Here is a 19,332-nt window from a genome sequence, read left to right on the forward strand (position 1 = left end):
TAGCAGCAGAAAGCAAAGAAGAATGTTTTGAAATTACTATTAGTTTGTTGAATTTTCTGGGCCAAGGGGGATACAGAGTTTCCAGAAATAAGATGCAGATAGGAAAAGAAGCAGTGATTTATCTGGGATTTGAAATATCTCAAGGGCAAAGGCAATTAAGTAATGAAAGAAAGGAAGCCATTTGTCAAATCCCAGAACCCAACAGTCCAAAGGAGCTGAGAGCTTTCCTGGGGATGATTGGATGGTGTCGGCTTTGGATTCCGAACTATGGACTATACGTGAAATCACTCTATGAAGCTTTAAGAGAATCCAAAGACTTGTATCTGACATGGACACCTGAATGCCAAAAATCATTTAGGGAAGTTAAAAAAGCATTGATGATGGCCCCTGCCTTGGGTTTACCTGATCTAACCAAACCTTCTGAGCTGTTTGTCCATGAGAGGCAACATCTGGCCCTTGGAGTGCTGGCACAACGTCTGGGATCCTGGAAGCGATCAGTAAGATACTTCTCAAAACAACTTGACAATGTGAGTAAAGGATGTCCAGGATGTTTATGTGCTGTGGCAGCAATGGTATTGCTAATTCAGGAAGCTCAAAAATTAACTATGGGCCAAAAGATGGTGGTGTATGTACCACACATGGTGATAACTGTTTTAGAACAAAAGGGGGGTCATTGGCTGTCCCCCAGCAGAATGCTGAAATATCAAGTTGTCTTGCTGGAACAAGACGATGTGGAATTAAAAACCACAACTATTGTAAATCCAGCAATGTTTCTGTCGATGGAAAATCCGACAGTCTAGAACATGATTGTCTGCTAACTGTTGAACAAGTCTATTCCAGCAGATCAGACCTGAAAGATGAACCTCTGGAAAATCCTGATTTGGAGTTATTTATGGATGGGAGCAGCTTTGTGAAAGAAGGAAGACGAATGGCCGGATGTGCTGTTGTCACCACCACCGAGGTACTGGAGTCAGGAATGCTGCCTGCAAATACTTTGGCACAGAAAGCAGAACTGGTGGCATTGAAGTAAGCCTTGCGAATGGCAGAAGGAAAGAGGGTAAATATATGGACTGATTCCAAATATGCATTTGGCGTGATTCATGCTCATGGGGCTATCTGGAAAGAAAGAGGACTGCTCTCAGCCCAAGGATCATCGATAAAACATAAAGAAGAAATCCTCCAGCTCCTAGAACAGGTGCAGAAGCCGAAAGAAGTGTCGGTAATGCATTGTAAGCCTCATCAATTTGGTCAGACAGCTGTAAACATAGGTAATCGATTGGCGGACAAAACGGCAAAGGAGGCTGCGGAACAAGGTATCCTTGCACTAGTACTAGTAAAACAGATAAAAATCCCAAATCTGAAACCAAAATATAGTAAATTGGATGAGCAATTGGTGGAACAATTAAAAGCGTCACAAAATACAGAAGGGTGGTGGGTAACGCCAGAAAAGAAGGTAATAGTAACCCCGCAAGTCATGTTAGAATTTGCGAAAGAAAAGCCTGCGCAGACACATTGGGGTGTAGATGCTATGGTCTCGAGTTTAAAATCATCTGTAGTGTGTGTAGGAATGACAGGAATAATTAAATCAATAGTGGCCAAGTGTCTAATTTGTCTCAAAAATAATCCTTTAAATCGGAAAACGGCACCTTTAGGAGTAACGAAACAAGGTAACTCTCGAGGAGACTATTGGCAGGTTGATTTTTCTAAATTACCTAGGCAAAATGGATTTAAGTATTTATTAGTATTGATTGATACATTTTCTGGATGGCCGGAGGCCTTTCCTTGTTGCACCAACAAAACAAGAGAAGTGGTTAAAATATTGCTAAAAGAGATAATACCAAGGTTTGGGGTACCAATAGGCATGTCTTCTGATAGGGGACCACATTTTGTAGCAGAAATAGTTCAACAAGTAAGTAAAATTTTAGGAATAAATTGGGATTTACATACCCCCTGGAGGCCGCAATCAAGTGGGAAAATTGAAAGAATGAACCAAACATTAAAAAGACAAATAAGTAGAATTTGTCAAGAAGTATCTTTAAAATGGCCACAAGCCTTACCATTAGCACTCCTAAGAATCAGAATCCAACCAAGATCTAAAGATGGTGTAAGTCCATACGAAATCTTGTATGGCAGACCTTATCAAACTCCTCTAATCCCAGGGGATATAAGAATAGCAGGGGAAACAGATTTAAAAATGTATTTGATTTCTTTAGGAAAAACCCTCGAAGCACTCCGAAAACACATTGTGCTGACCAGATCACTTGCTTTGGATACACCTGTGCATCAATATCAACCAGGTGATTTCATGTATATAAAGACTTGGAACTCTGAACCACTGCAGGAGAAGTGGAAGGGACCTTTCCAGGTACTGTTAACAACTTACACTGCGATCAAAGTAGAAGGGGTGGAACCGTGGATACACTACACTCGAGTGAAGAAGGCCCCTTCATTGAGAATCATCAATAGAGATCCAGAGACTGCAAAACTGATTTTAAAATATGTCTGAAAAGGGTGGTTATCACTGTACAATATGGGGGAAATGGATCTTGATTTGAAAATTGATGATGATGGGAACATTGTCTAGAGTATTAGAAGCGAAAACAGAGAGTACTGATCCGCTACCAATAGAAGCAGAACAATTGATATACCTCCCAAGGAGAACTCCGGAAGAAAATTCGATGGTTGGATTAATAAAAGAATTCACCAATTTACAGAACGTAACCCAAATAACTGCATGTCTTCCAATCCCAAGAGCGGTAGGGGAATCAGTTCCATGGGGAATTTTAACAACAAATCTGAGTAGTGAAAAATCCAACAATAACGGCACTTATTTTGAGCAAGTTCCCGTTGTTGAGTGGCAGGAACAGATAGGTTATGTTAAAAAGCAATGGAAAACCCCTGGAAATAGAGCAGATTGTGACATTTACTAAATTATGTTTTCATCAAAATAGGTAGGTTTCATAATGTGGGTTGCTGCACTTATGATGAACCAGTGAAGAAAAATGTTAGTCGAACGATCATGGAATGGGAATGCAGAAAGTCCAACCAAACTAAACAGGAAATGGCTTTGTGGAATTCAGTATGGTCAATGGCCATCACATCTCAGTTTCAGTACATGGCCAATGCCCCCTGGTCTTTCACCTGGGATGGGATGATTTTCACAGCTTTCCCATCGGTTGATGATAAAGGAAGTACTTCCCGAGAAAAAGAAATTGTAGTACCCTGGTGGAATTGCAAAAAAATATATAATTGCAGCACAGTTAGTAAAGCAAATCAAAAAGGTTCCACCTCTGGCAGCCGCATTAAAATACGGATGCTGATGTAGAGGACTTAAAAATGATTTACAATTGACTGATACATATAAGCCCAAAAGGGGAACATTTTTTAGCTGTAGGAAATCTACGATTCAAAGTCCAGGACATTTAGTTTGGGCAATGAGTGAGGGAACTTGGTCCACTCATCTACCAGTGGATGGAAAGGTAAAACAAATTACCTTGGGAATGCTGACATTATGTCCGATTTGGAAAAAGACTCCCTTTAAGGGGAACTCTGAGAATTTGAAATTATTATGAGTAAGGAGATCAAAAGTTGAGAAAGACGAAAACTGGAATGAGCCTTCAACAGGAATAAAAATTGGATGGGCCTTAGAATCTTTATTGACTCCCTTATCAACCTATAGGAATAGGGCCTGGTTATATAAAATAACTGGTCAGGTAGAAAAATTAGCAAATGTAACAAGGAAAGGATTCGAACAGTTAAACCTGCAGTTACAAGCAACTTCAAGAATGACGTTGCAAAACAGAATGGCCTTAGACATGCTCCTGTTAAAAGAACATGGAGTATGTGGATACCTGAAAGACAGGGTAGATCATTGCTGTATCCATATCTGTAATGTTACCCAGAATGTTGAACACGACTTAAATTTATTAGAACCGATAGGGAGAGACACTCAAGAGATTCAAAAAGACATGCAAGAAAATTGGCTTGACAAAATTTTTAATGGATTAGGGTGGAATCTGAGTTCCTGGGTTAAGTCCTTAATTAGCACTGGGCTGCTTTTGGTAATAGTATTCTAGGTGATATATCTCATATACTATTGCTTAAAAAGGAACTCACCAATAAAACAACCTTTAATCGGATGATCATTCAAGCCATAGCCAAGAGACAAAATTTCAGTGATTCACTTGCAACGCTCCCATCATCATATAATAGATAATGGATAATTATATTCTTGTAGAATTCAATCATTATCAGCAATAAGTATTAGATCAACGGATAATTAAATGTAATTTGATTATGGAAGTATTGAAAAGATATTTCAAAACTTCTAAAGGGGGGAAATGTAACCAAGGTGATGGAATCAGTTAACCATAAACATGAACAATGCTGCTATGTTCCTTGTACAGCCCTACCCATCTGGACATTAGGTCTGGGAACAGAGGGTCTAGTCTCTAGGTAACCATTAATGTTAAACAATAGTAGTGAAGGGGATTTTTAATAGAAATAGCATTATCTAATAGTTGCAGGTGCATTTATGGTACCTATTTATTGTGTAAATTAACTGAAGCAGAGAGTCTTGCATCTTCATACAAAGGGGTTAGTTTTTGATAGGGGCTGGAAGTCGCCTAGAAACGGTCAAGACGACCCTACTGTGTGGATGGGAGCCAGAAGAGAACTGAGTTTGCACAGAAACAAAGGTCAATCAGCAAACACTGTGATGAAGAGGATGAGCCTTCATCTTGGGACCCCCGACGAGCACCACTAGAAGGCACTGCGCAAGCGCAGCTAGGAGGAGTATATGAAAATGACTTCTTGGAACTGATTTTAATATAAGAGGGATAGGTTATGCATATGTATAGGTAGATTGGGAAACCTAATGAATATGTATATTTTGATCTATACAAACTGCACGGAAAAGGTATGAGGTATGCACGTTCGGTGGAATTATCCCCCGTGCATCCAGCGCTGCAATAAAGAATGCCTGCCTTTTAACACTACAGTGGTGTCTTGTTTAGGGTTAAACAAGTAGTTAAGAACATCCTGCAGAGACGTGCCCCAGGGCTGGAGAGCTGTGAGGGGCTGGGTGTGTGGGACAGCATGAGCGGGTGTCTAGGGCAGTGGTCACCCCCAGTGTGTTTTAAACTCACCCCTAAACAAGTGCAGGATCCAGACAAACTAGTAAAATATCTGCAAACAGTGTGCTGCCACCCTGGGAACTCCAGAGAGACACAAATCACCGCAATGTGTTGGGGTGTGGCCCACGCCTACCGACCCTGTTCAACACTGTTCAGTGCCTTAAAGGGGAAAGGGAAGAAACAAAGCGGCAGGCACTGCAACTGGCTATGACCCCCCAGCCAGCCCTGCAACCCCTCCAGCCCAACAGGAAGTCACAGCCCCCCTGACCGGCACCACCACTGCCGCTGCCACGGCCGCAGGGGTCGCCCCGGTTTGCCCCTGTGGGCACGGCAGCCACTCCAGCCCGAGCTCCAGCAGCAGCCATCGCGGCTGAGTGCTTTGGTTTTGGCTGCCGTCGGCAACAAAAGCGCCACGCGGCCGCCCTTCCCCCTGCCAGCGTGCGGAGGAGAATGAAAAGAAAAAGGCAGAAACTGGTGGGTCGGGATAAGGGCAGTTTAACAGAACAACAAACAAAAGATAACAGGAACAACAACGATACAGATAAGGAGAAAACACGACACGAACCGCACAAGCCACAGACCCGCTCTCCCAGAAAGGACCGGCGCCGCGCGCTCCCGAGCCGCGAGTGAGTTCCCCCCGTGCCACCCCCTCCACCGGAACGCAGCATGATGGCACATGGTATGGAATAGCCGGCTCTGGCCAGGATGGGGTTGGGTTAGCCCACCCGGCTGTGTCCCTTCCTGGATTCTGGTGAAAATTATCCCTGTCCTGGCCAAACCCAGGACATTATCCACCCCTTATTCCATACCATCTACGTCATGCCCAAGTCCCCCATTGTCCAGTTGAACACCACCACTTCTCCTGACTCCAGATATCATTCTCTTAGTCTATGGATCATCACTCCAAAGTGTCCGTTGAGTTCATTTAATCCATGACTTCAGGCTCCATCTGTCGTAACGGTCTTCCGTGGCAGGAGAGGTGATGTGTTGGTGATGGGCAGTCACTTGCTGCATCTGGAGCTCACGGCTGATGTATCTGGTGCGGCCCGTGCCCACAGTCTGCAGGTTGGAGACGTGAATCTCGATGAAGTTGCTGGGTGCCAGTTGTTGAAAACCAGGTCCAGTCCCATCATCGCTGTGCTCTGCTAGTTGTTCATCAAAAAGTCCATCCTTCTTTAATCTGGACGATTCTTACTATGCTACTACTGGTACAACACATAAAAATTATAACAGTGATAACAGGCAGTGACAGGGTTATTTAACAATTAACTTCATACAATTTATTTATTTATGAACTATTCTCACCCAAAATCAAATCCCCATGAGGTACACATCGGACTTCCCCATCCTTCCGCATTACCCACCAGATACACCCAGGTCCTTGAGCAAAAGCAATCCCGCGGACGGGCTTGCCTTTGCCCGAGGCAGGACTCACCCAAACCGTCTTCCCTAACATGTTCCGCATGTGCACTACAGGGACTTTATCTCCTTTTACGGGGCGCTGAGGTTTTGACTGGGCAGGACCAGCCCGGTTGGTGGACCCTCTGGTGTTAACCAACCAGGTGGCCTTTGCTAAAGGAGTATCCCAATTTTTGAAAGTCACACCCCCCCATTGCTCTCAAAGTGGTTTTTAGCAGTCCATTGTACCGCTCGATCTTTCCCGAGGCTGGTGCATGGTAGGGGATGTGATATACCCACTCGATACCGTGTTCTTTGGCCCAGGTGTCTATGAGGCTGTTGCGAAAGTGAGTCCCGTTGTCCGACTCGATTCTTTCGGGAGTGCCATGTCGCCATAGGACTTGTTTTTCCAGGCCCAGGATGGTATTCCGGGCAGTGGCATGGGGCACAGGGTAGGTTTCCAGCCATCCGGTGGTGGCCTCCACCATTGTGAACACATAGCGCTTGCCTTGGCGGGTTTGTGGCAGTGTGGTGTAGTCAATCTGCCAAGCCTCCCCATATTTATATTTTAGCCATCGTCCTCCATACCACTGAGGCTTTACCCGCTTGGCTTGCTTGATTGCAGCGCATGTTTCACATTCATGGATAACCTGTGCGATGGTGTCCATGGTCAAGTCCACCCCTCGGTCACGAGCCCATCGGTATGTCTCGTCTCTTCCTTGGTGGCCCGAGGTGTCATGGGCCCACCGAGCTATAAAGAGTTCACCCTTATGTTGCCAGTCCAGATGCCCCTGAGCCACTTCAGTCTTAGCAGCCTGATCTACCTGGTGGTTGTTTTGATGTTTCTCAGTGGCCCGACTCTTAGGGACGTGGGCGTCCACGTGACGGACTTTTACAACCAACTCCTCTAGCCGGGCACCAATATCTTGCCACAATGGGGCAGCCCAGATAGGTTTGCCTCTGCGCTGCCAGTTGTTCTTCTTCCATTGCTGCAGCCACCCCCACAAGGCACTGGCCACCATCCAAGAGTCCGTGTAAAGACAGAGCACTGGCCGCTTCTCTCGACTGGCAATGTCTAAAGCCAGCTGGATGGCTTTCACCTCTGCAAACTGGCTGGACTCACCTTCTCCCTTGGCAGTTTCCGCGACTTGTCGTGTAGGGCTCCATACAGCAGCCTTCCAACTCCGCTGCTTCCCCACAATGCAACAGGACCCATCCGTGAACAGGGCATACTGTTTCTCATCTTCTGGCAGCTGGTTATACAGTGGGGCCTTTTCAGCACGTGTCACCTCCTCCTCTGGCGATGCTCCAAAATCTTTGCCTTCTGGCCAGTCCATGATTACCTCCAGAATTCCTGGGTGACTGGGGTTTCCCATTTGGGCGTGCGGGGTGATCAGCGCGACCCACTTACTCCACGTAGCATCGGTGGCATGATGCATAGAGGGGACTCTTTCTTTGAACATCCAGCCCAGGACCGGCAATTGTGGTGCTAGGAGGAGCTGTGCTTCAGTGCCGACCACTTCTGAAGCAGCTCGAACGCCTTCATATGCTGCCAGAATCTCTTTTTCAGTGGGAGTATAGCGGGCCTCGGATCCTTTGTATCCCCGGCTCCAAAACCCCAGGGGTCGACCTCAAGTCTCCCCTGGTGCTTTCTGCCAGAGACTCCAGGTTGGGCCATTCTCCCCGGCTGCGGTGTAGAGCACGTTTTTAACATCTTGCCCTGACCGGACTGGACCAAGGGCTACGGCATGCACTGTCTCCCATTTAATTTGTTCAAATGCCTGTTGTTGCTCAGGGCACCATTCAAAATCATTCTTCTTCCGGGTCACATGGTACGGAGGACTCACAATCTGGCTGTAATTTGGGATGTGCATCCTCCAAAAACCCACAACACCTAAGAAGGCCTGTGCTTTCTTTTTGCTGGTTGGTGGAGACATAGCTGCTATTTTGTTGATGACATGCATTGGGATTTGATGGCGCCCATCCTGCCATTTTATCCCCAAAACTGGATCTCTTGCGCAAGTCCCTTGACTTTACTTTGCTTAATGGCAAAACCGGCTTTCAGGAGGATCTCAACTATTTTCTCCCCTTTCTCAAAAACTTCCTCTGCTGTGTCACCCCATACAATGATGTCATCGATGTACTGCAGATGTTCTGGAGCTTCACCCTTTTCCAGTGCAGCCTGGATCAGTCCATGGCAAATGATGGGACTGTGTTTCCACCCCTGGGGCAGTCGATTCCAGGTGTACTGGATGCCCCTCCAGGTGAAAGCAAACTGTGGCCTGCACTCTGCTGCCAAAGGGATGGAGAAGAATGCATTAGCGATGTCAGTGGTGGCATACCACTTGGCTGCCTTTGACTCCAGCTGATATTGAAGTTCTAGCATGTCTTGCACGACAGCAGTCATCGATGGTGTGACTTCATTCAGACCACGGTAGTCTATTGTCAGTCTCCACTCTCCAGTAGATTTTCTCACTGGCCATATGGGACTATTAAAGGGTGAGCGAGTTTTGCTGATCACTCCTTGACTCTCCAGCTGGAGGATCAGCTGATGAATGGGGATAAGGGAGTCTCAGTTGGTACGATACTGTCGCTGGTGCACCGTTGTGTTTGTGATTGGCACCTGTTGTTCTTCAACCCTCAGCAACCCCACAACGGAAGGATCCTCCGAGAGACCAGGCAAAATGGACAGCTGTTTAATTTCTTCCGTCTCCACAGCAGCTATGCCAAAAGCCCACCGATACCCCCTTGGGTCCTTGAAATATCCTCTCCTAAGATAGGCTATCCCAAGGATGCACGGAGCCTCGGGGCCAGTTACAATGGGGTGCTTCTGCCACTCCTTCCCAGTGAGGCTCACTTCAGCCTCCAATACACTCAGCTCTTGGGACCTCCCTGTCACTCCAGAAATACAAATTCACTCTGACCCTTTGAAATCTGATGGCATTAAAGTACACTGTGCACCAGTGTCCACTAGAGCTTGATACTCTTGTGGATCTGACATGCCAGGCCATGGAATCCACACCGTTCAATAAACCCGGTTGTCCCTTTCCTCCACCTGGCTGGAGGCAGGGCCCCTCTAATCCTCGTCAGAGGATTTGCTGCTCACCTGCTGTAAAAATGACTTGGAGGTCCCCTCCAGAGGATCAGAATCAAGGTCAAACTGTCTACCTGGTCTGGAGAGCTGGCTGCCGGAAGCTGGAGTGGCATTTTTCCTAACAGAATCCCCTTTGGTTATTGTTTTACCTCGCAACTCACGGACTCGTGCCTCTAGACTTGAGGTGGGTTTTCCATCCCACTTCCTCATGTCCTCTCCGTGGTCACGCAGGTAGAACCACAGGGTGCCTCGTGGTGTGTAGCCTCTGTATTCCCTCTCCTGAGCAGAGAAATGCTTGCCCCTAATAGCTGAGACACTGGCCCGTACAGGTGGGGAGTAGGACATATTCTTTACGAGTCGCTGCACCAGTTTCTCCACAGCTGAGACAAGGGAGGAAGAGAGACTTTCCTCATATTGCCGGAGTCTGACAGCCACTTTATCCACTGTTGGTGCCTCCTTACCTTTCCAGTTCACAACTGCCAGGGAGTTGGCATATAAGGATGGTGCGCTCCGCACAAACTTCCTCCACATGAATTGTGAGCACTGGAGTTCATCTGGGTCTGTGGGTACCTCCTCATCGTCTGTGTCATAGTAAACCAGCTCCCGCACAGCTAATTCCCTCAAATACTGAATACCCCTTTCCATATTGGTCCACTTGCCAGGATAGCATACAAAATCCTCACTGAAGGGGTACCTCTCCCTCACGCCTGACAGAAGTCTCCTCCAGAGGCTGAGGACTTGTTCCTTCTTCCCAATGGCCTTGTCAATGCCCCCTTCCCTGGCCAGGGATCCCAGCTGCTTGGCTTCCTTGACCTCTAATTCCAAGCTGCTGGCCCCGTTATCCCAGCACCGCAGCAGACAGGTGACAATGTGCTCGACTAGGTGGCGGCTGAAATCTTTCCACATGTCTCGCAGCTCGCCCAGGGACAGGGACCGGGTGATGATCTCTATCTCTATGTGTCGCGATGGCCCTGGCTCATCGTCATCCCTCCCGGAGCGATCTGCTCTCTTTGCGTCTTTCTTTAGTTTTACAGGGGCGACTGCTACCGGCACAGGTTGGTCATTGGGCTCAGCCGCGCTGCCTGCAGCTGGAGCTGGGGCTGGAGCAGCTGCTGTGCCTGCCTGGGAAACCGAGGCAGACCCTGCAGCTGTAGCAGTGGTGGTGCCAGTCGCGGGGGCTGCGACTGCCTGCTGGGCTGGAGGGGCTGCAGGGCTGGCTGGGGGGGCAGTGCCAGTCACAGCGCCTGCCGCTTTGCTTCCCCCCCTTTCCCCTTTAAGGCACTGAACAGTGTTGAACATGGCTCGGTAGGCATGGGCCAGACCCCAGCACATTGTGGTGATCTGTGTCTCTCTCGAGTTCCCAGGGTGGCAGCACACTTTTTGCAGATATTTTACTAGACTGTCTGGATTCTGTATTTATTCAGGGGTGAGTTTAAAACACACCGGGGGTGCCCACTGCTCTAGACACCTGCCCATGCTGTCCCACACACCCAGCCACTCACAGCTATCCGGCCCCGGGGCAGGTCTCTGCACGATGTTCTTAACTACTTGCTTAACCCTAAACAAAACCCAAAACCCATTCAGGAGGCATAACAAAAGGAGAGTGCTGGCCTGAGCATCCCACTGGTACTCAAAATTATCAAAAGCCCTTAGGACTGGCCTGAAGGAGAGAGGGGGGGCGAAAGAGTGGGGGAAGGTATCCCCTCCGGTTTTCACCACAGGCTGGGTTTGATTATTAACAAATTCTAAGACACAGGATCCGAGGTACGGAAATGACCGCAGTGTCGCATGCAAATACAAGCCTAATTTCATGCAAATTGATGTTATCATGTCATAAGTCGATATCGTACAGTAGAGCAAAATTATCATTCTGATCTTTTTCCCAGCGATGATGAACAGCACGACATTGAATACATACTGCAAACAAGGATTCGAAAACCACAGCCATCTGATCAAAGACAGAAACATTTTTACCGGCGACTATTTAACGCAGAAAAATTCGTATAACAAAATTTAACAAAGTCTAAGAAAGCAGTTTTAACACCCGCTGCTCAGCCCTGCCGTTATCCGTGCCCCACGTCTGGGTGCCAATTTAATGTTTTGGTTTCGGCTGCCGCCGGCAACAAAAGCGCCACGCGGCCGCCCCTCCCCCCGCCAGCGTGCGGAGGAGAATGAAAAGAAACAGGCAGAAACTGGTGGGTCGAGATAAGGGCAGTTTAACAGAACAGCAAACAGAGGGAAACAGGAACAACAGCGGTACAAATAAGGAGAAAACACAACAAAGAACCGTACGACCCAAACAGCCGCTCTCCCGCACAGCACCGGCGCCGCGCCCCCCCAAGCCGCGAGTGAGTTCCCGCTGCCCAGCTCCCCCCACCGGAACCCCGCGTGACATCACATGGTATGGAATACCGGGCTCTGTTTGGCCAGGTGGGGTCAGCCCCCACCCCCCCGGCTGTGCCCCTTCCTGGATTCCGGTGAAAATTAACCCTGTCCTGGCCAAACCCAGGACACATACCATGTGCCGTCATGCTGGGTTCCGGTGGGGGGGGTGGCATGGGGGGAACTCACTCGTGGCTCGGGAGTGCGCGGTACCCGTCCTTTCTGGGAGAGCGGGTCTGTGGCTTGTGTGGTTCGTGTCGTGTTTTCTCCTTATCTGTATCGTTGTTGTTCCTGTTCTCTTTTGTTTGTTGTTCTGTTACACTGCCCTTATCCCGACCCACCAGTTTCTGCCTTTTTCTTTTCATTCTCCTCCGCATGCCGGCGGGGGGAGGGGCGGCCGCGTGGCGCTTTTGTTACCGGCCGCAGCCGAAACCAAAACATTAATTTGGTGCCCAGGCGTGGGGCGGGGATAATGGCAGGGCTGAGCGGAGTGTGTTAAAACTGCTTTCTTAGATTTTGTTAAATTTCGTTATATGCATTTTTTCTGTGTTAAATAGTCACCGGTAAAAAAATGTTTCTGTCTGTGATCAGATGTTTGTGGTATTTGAATCCTTATTTGCTGTATCTGTTCGTTGCCATGCTGTTCATTACCTCAGGGAAAAGGACCAGGATGATGATTTTGCTGTACTGTATGATATCGACTTATGATATGATAGCATCACTATGCATGAAATTAGGCTTGTATTTGCATGCGGCACTGCGGTCATTTCCGTACCTCGGATCCTATGTCTTAGAATTTGTTAATAATCAAACCCAGTCTGCGGGGAAAGCCGGAGGGGATACCTTCCCCCACTCTTTCAACCCCCTCTCTCCTTCAGGCCAGTCCTAAGGGCTTTTGATAATTTTGAGTACCAGTGGGATGCTCAGGCCAGCACTCTCCTTTTGTTATACCTCCTGAATGGGTTTTGGGTTTTGTTTAGGGTTAAGCAAGTAGTTAAGAACATCGTGCAGAGACCTGCCCCGGGGCCGGATAGCTGTGAGTGGCTGGGTGTGTGGGACAGCATGGGCAGGTGTCTAGAGCAGTGGGCACACCCGGTGTTTTTGAAACTCACCCCTGAACAAATACAGAATCCAGACAGTCTAGTAAAATATCTGCAAAAAGTGTGCTGCCACCCTGGGAAATCCAGAGAGACACAAATCACTGTGACGTGCTGGGGTCTGGCCCACGCCTACAGAGCTGCCCTGTTCAACACTGTTCAGTGCCTTAAAGGGGAAAGAGGGGGAAACGAAGCAGCAGGCGCTGTGACTGGCGCTGCCCCCCCAGCCGGCCCTGCAGCCCCTCCAGCCCAGCAGGCAGTCACAGTCCCCCCCGACTGGCACCACTGCTGCCACTTCCACAGTTGCAGGGTCTGCCTCGGTTTCCCCGGCGGACACAGCAGCCGCTCCATCCCCAGCTCCAGCTGCAGGCATCGCGACTCAGCCCAATGACCATCCTGTGCTGGTAGCAGTCGCCCCTGTAAAACTAAAGAAAGACGCAAAGAGAGCAGATCGCTCCGGGAGGGATGACAATGAGCCAGGGCCCTCTCAGGAGACAGAGACAGAGATCATCACCCGGTCCCTGTCCCTGAGTGAGCTGCGAGACATGTGGAAAGATTTCAGCCGCCACCCAGGCGAGCACATTGTCACCTGGCTGCTGCGGTGCTGGGATAACGGGGCCAGCAGCTTGGAATAAGAGGGCAAGGAATCCAAGCAGCTGGGATCCCTGGCCAGGGAAGGGGGCATTGACAAGGCCATTGGGAAGAAGGAACAAGTCCTCAGCCTCTGGAGGAGACTTCTGTCAGGCGTGAGGGAGAGGTACCCCTTCAGTGAGGATTTTGTATGTTACCCTGGCAAGTGGACCAATATGGAAAGGGGTATTCATTACTTGAGGGAACTAGCTGTGCAGGAGCTGGTTTACCATGAACCAGACAATGAGCAGTTACCCACAGACCCAGATGAAGTCCAGTGCACAGCATCTATGTGGAGGAATTTGTGCGGAGCGCACCCTCCTCATATGCCAACTCCCTGGCAGTTGTGAACTGGAAAGGTAAGGAGGCACCAACAGTGGATGAGGTGGCTGTCCGACTCCGGCAATATGAAGAAAGTCTCTCTTCCTCCCTTGTCTCACCTGTAAATAAATTTTCCCAGAAGGTCCAGCAACTCGAAGAGAGCATGTCCTACTCCCCACCTGTACGGGCCAGTGTCTCAGCTATTAGGGGCAAGCGTTTCCCTGCTCAGGAGAGGGAATACAGAGGCTATACACCACGGGGCACCCTGTGGTTCTACCTGCGTGACCATGGACAGGACATGAGGAAGTGGGATGGAAAACCTACCTCAAGTCTAGAGGCACGAGTCCGTGAGTTGCGAGGTAAAACAATAACCAAAGGGGATTCTGTTAGGAAAAATGCCGCTCCAGTTTCCAGCAGCCAGCTCTCCAGACCAGGTAGACAGTTTGATCTTGATTCTGATCCTCTGGAGGGGACCTCCAAGTCATTTTTACAGCAGGTGAGCAGCAAATTCTCTGACGAGGATTAGAGGGGCCCTGCGTCCAGCCAGGTGCAGGAAAGGGACAACTGTGTTTATTGGTCGGTGTGGATTTGGTGGCCTGGCACGTCAGACCCACAAGAGTATAAAGCTCTAGTGGACACTGGTGCACAGTGTACTTTAATGCCATCAGAGTTCAAAGGGTCAGAGTCCATTTGCATTTCTGGAGTGACGCGGGGTCCCAAGAGCTGAGTGTATTGGAGGCTGAAGTGAGCCTCACTGGGCAGGACTGGCAGAAGCACCCCATTGTAACTGGCCCCGAGGCTCTGTGCATCCTTGGTATAACCTATCTTAGGAGAGGGTATTTCAAGGACCCAAGGGGGTATCGGTGGGCTTTTGGCATAGCTGCTGTGGAGACGGAAGAAATTAAACAGCTGTCCATTTTGCCTGGTCTCTCGGAGGATCCTTCCGTTGTGGGGTTGCTGAGGGTTGAAGAAAAAAAAGGTACCCATTGCAACCACAATGGTGTGCCAGCGACGGTATTGTACCAACCGAGACTCCCTTCTCCCCATTCATCAGCTGATCCTCCAGCTGGAGAGTCAAGGAGTGATCAGCAAAACTCGCTCACCCTTTAGTAGTCACATATGGCCAGTGAGAAAATCTACTGGAGAGTGGAGACTAAAAATAGACTACCGTGGCCTGAATGAAGTCACACCATCGATGACTGCTGCTGTGCCAGACATGCTAGAACTTCAATATCAGCTGGAGTTAAAAGGCAGCCAAGTGGTATGCCACCACTGACATCGCTAATGCATTCTTCTCCATCCCTTTGGCAGCAGAGTGTAGGCCACAGTTTGCTTTCACCTGGAGGGGCATCCAGTACACCTGGAATTGACTGCCCCAGGGGTGGAAACACAGTCCCATCATTTGCCATGGACTGATCCAGGCTGCACTGGAAAAGGGTGAAGCTCCAGAACATCTGCAGTACATCGATGACATCATTGTATGGGGTGACACAGCAGAGGAAGTTTTTGAGAAAGGGGAGAAAATAGTTGAGATCCTCCTGAAAGCCGGTTTTGCCATTAAGCGAAGTAAAGTCAAGGGACTTGCGCAAGAGATCCAGTTTTGGGGATAAAATGGCAGGATGGGCACCTTCAAATCCCAATGCATGTCATCAACAAAATAGCAGCTATGTCTCCACCAACCAGCAAAAAGGAAGCACAGGCCTTCCTGGGTGTTGTGGGTTTTTGGAGGATGCACATCCCAAATTACAGCCAGATTGTGAGTCCTCCGTACCACGTGACCCGGAAGAAGAATGATTTTGAATGGGGCCCTGAGCAACAACAGGCATTTGAACAAATTAAATGGGAGACAGTGCATGCCGTAGCCCTTGGTCCAGTCCGGTCAGGGCAAGATGTTAAAAACGTGCTCTACACCGCAGCCGGGGAGAATGGCCCAACCTGGAGTCTCTGGCAGAAAGCACCAGGGGAGACTCGAGGTCGACCCCTGGGGTTTTGGAGCCAGGGATACAAAGGATCCGAGGCCCGCTATACTCCCACTGAAAAAGAGATTCTGGCAGCATATGAAGGCATTCGAGCTGCTTCAGAAGTGGTCGGCACTGAAGCACAGCTCCTTCTAGCACCACAATTGCCGGTCCTGGGCTGGATGTTCAAAGAAAGAGTCCCCTCTATGCATCATGCCACCGATGCTACGTGGAGTAAGTGGGTCGCGCTGATCACCCCGCACGCCCAAATGGGAAACCCCAGTCGCCCAGGAATTCTGGAGGTAATCATGAACTGGCCAGAAGGCAAAGATTTTGGAGCATCGCCAGAGGAGGAGGTGACACGTGCTGAAAAGGCCCCACTGTATAACCAGCTGCCAGAAGATGAGAAACAGTATGCCCTGTTCACGGATGGGTCCTGTTGCATTGTGGGGAAGCAGCGGAGTTGGAAGGCTGCTGTATGGAGCCCTACACGACAAGTCGCGGAAACTGCCGAGGGAGAAGGTGAGTCCAGCCAGTTTGCAGAGGTGAAAGCCATCCAGCTGGCTTTAGACATTGCCAGTCGAGAGAAGCGGCCAGTGCTCTGTCTTTACACGGACTCTTGGATGGTGGCCAGTGCCTTGTGGGGGTGGCTGCAGCAATGGAAGAAGAACAACTGGCAGCGCAGAGGCAAACCTATCTGGGCTGCCCCATTGTGGCAAGATATTGGTGCCCGGCTAGAGGAGTTGGTTGTAAAAGTCCGTCACGTGGACGCCCACGTCCCTAAGAGTCGGGCCACTGAGAAACATCAAAACAACCACCAGGTAGATCAGGCTGCTAAGACTGAAGTGGCTCAGGGGCATCTGGACTGGCAACATAAGGGTGAACTCTTTATAGCTCAGTGGGCCCATGACACCTCGGGCCACCAAGGAAGAGACGAGACATACCGATGGGCTCGTGACCGAGGGGTGGACTTGACCATGGACACCATCGCACAGGTTATCCATGAATGTGAAACATGCGCTGCAATCAAGCAAGCCAAGCGGGTAAAGCCTCAGTGGTATGGAGGACGATGGCTAAAATATAAATATGGGGAGGCTTGGCAGATTGACTACATCACACTGCCACAAACACGCCAAGGCAAGCGCTATGTGTTCACAATGGTGTAGGCCACCACCGGATGGCTGGAAACCTACCCTGTGCCCCATGCCACTGCCCGGAATACCATCCTGGGCCTGGAAAAACAAGTCCTGTGGCGACATGGCACTCCCAAAAGAATTGAGTCGGACAACGGGACTCACTTTCGCAACAGCCTCATAGACACCTGGGCCAAAGAACACGGCATTGAGTGGGTTTATCACATCCCCTACCATGCACCAGCCTCTGGAAAGATCGAGCGGTACAATGGACTGCTAAAAACCACTTTGAGAGCAATGGGGGGTGGGACTTTCAAAAACTGGGATACTCCTTTAGCAAAGGCCACCTGGTTGGTTAACACCAGAGGGTCCACCAACCGGGCTGGTCCTGCCCAGTCAAAACCTCAGCGCCCTGTAGAAGGGAATAAAGTCCCTGTAGTGCACATGCGGAACATGTTAGGGAAGACGGTTTGGGTTAGTCCTGCCTCGGGCAAAGGCAAGCCCGTCCGCGGGATTGCTTTTGTTCAAGGACCTGGGTGTACCTGGTGGGTAATGCGGAAGGATGGGGAAGTCCGATGTGTACCTCATGGGGATTTGATTTCGGGTGAGAATAGTTCATAAATAAATAAATTGTATGAAGTTAATTGTTAAATAACCCTGTCACTGCCTGTTATCACTGTTATAATTGTTATATTTTGTACCAGTAGTAGCATAGTAAGAATCGTCCAGATTAAAGAAGGATGGACTTTTTGATGAACAACTAGCAGAGCACAGCGATGATGGGACTGGACCTGGTTTTCAACAACTGGCACCCAGCAACTTCATCGAGATTCACGTCTCCAACCTGCAGACTGTGGGCACGGGCCGCACCAGATACATCAGCCGTGAGCTCCGGATGCAGCAAGTGACCGCCCATCACCACACATCACCTCTCCTGCCACGGAAGACCATTACGACAGAAGGAGCCTGAAGTCATGGATTAAATGAACTCAACGGACACTTTAGAGTGATGGTCCATAGACTAAGAGAATGATATCTGGAGACAGGAGAAGTGGTGGTGATGAACTGGACAATGGGGGACCTGGGCATGACGTAGATGGTATGGAATAAGGGGTGGATAATGTCCTGGGTTTGGCCAGGACAGGGTTAATTTTCACCGGACTCCAGGAAGGGACACAGCCGGGCAGGCTGACCCCACCTGGCCAAACAGAGCTCGGTATTCCATACCATGTGCCATCATGCTGGATTCCTGTGGGGGGGAGCTGGGGGGCGGAAACTCGCTCGTGGCTCAGGAGGGCTCAGCGGCGGTGTCGTCTGGGAGAACGGCTCTGTGGGTCGTGCAGTTTGTGTTGTGTTTTCTCCTTATCTGTATAGTTGTTGTTCCCTTTGTTTGCTGTTCTGTTAAACTGCCCTTATCCCAACCCACCAGTTTCTGCCTGTTTCTTTCCATTCTCCTCCGCACCCCGGTGCGGGGAGGGGCAGCCGCGTGGCGCTTTTTTTGCCTGCTGCAGCCAAAACCAGAACATGGACACTCTCAAAGAGTTGCAGTCAATGGCTCGACGTCTAGGTGGAGACCAGTGACGAGTGGTGTGCCTCAGGGGTCGGTACTGGGTCCAGTGCTGTTTAATATCTTTGTCGGCAACATGGACAGTGGGACTGAATGCACCCTCAGCAAGTTTGCCAACAACACCAAGCTGTGTGGTGTTGTTGACACACTGGAGGGAAGGGATGCCATTCAGAGGGGCCTTGACAGGCTGGAGAGGCGGGCCTGCGTGAACCGCATGAAGTTCAACAAGGCCAAGTGCGAGGTCCTGAACATGGGTCGGGGCAACCCCAGACACAAGTACAGGCTGGGCGGAGAGTGGCTCGAGAGCAGCCCTGAGGAGAAGGACTTGGGGGTACTGGTGGATGAGAAGCTCAACATGAGCCGGCAATGTGTGCTTGCAGCCCAGAAAGTCAACCGTATCGTGGGCTTCATCAAGAGAAGGATGGCCAGCAGGTCGAGGGAGGTGATTCTGCCCCTCTACTCTTCTCTGGTGAGACCCCACCTGGAGTACGGTGACCAGCTCTGGAGCCCCCAACATAAGAAGGACATGGATGTGTTGGAGCGGGTCCAGAGGAGGGCCACGAAGATGATCAGAGGGCTGGAGTACCTCTCCTATGAGGACAGGCTAAGAAGGTTGG

At 49.6% G+C, this 19,332-nt stretch overlaps 1 pseudogene; it reads right to left on the minus strand.

The window, feature by feature from the left end:
- LOC142365479 (integrin alpha-2-like) overlaps nucleotides 1-19,332 on the minus strand; it is a 118,291-nt pseudogene that overhangs the window by 23,395 nt on the left and 75,564 nt on the right.

This window comes from Opisthocomus hoazin, chromosome W, assembly GCF_030867145.1.
Source record: "Opisthocomus hoazin isolate bOpiHoa1 chromosome W, bOpiHoa1.hap1, whole genome shotgun sequence".
NCBI classification, from domain to species: Eukaryota; Metazoa; Chordata; class Aves; order Opisthocomiformes; family Opisthocomidae; genus Opisthocomus; species Opisthocomus hoazin.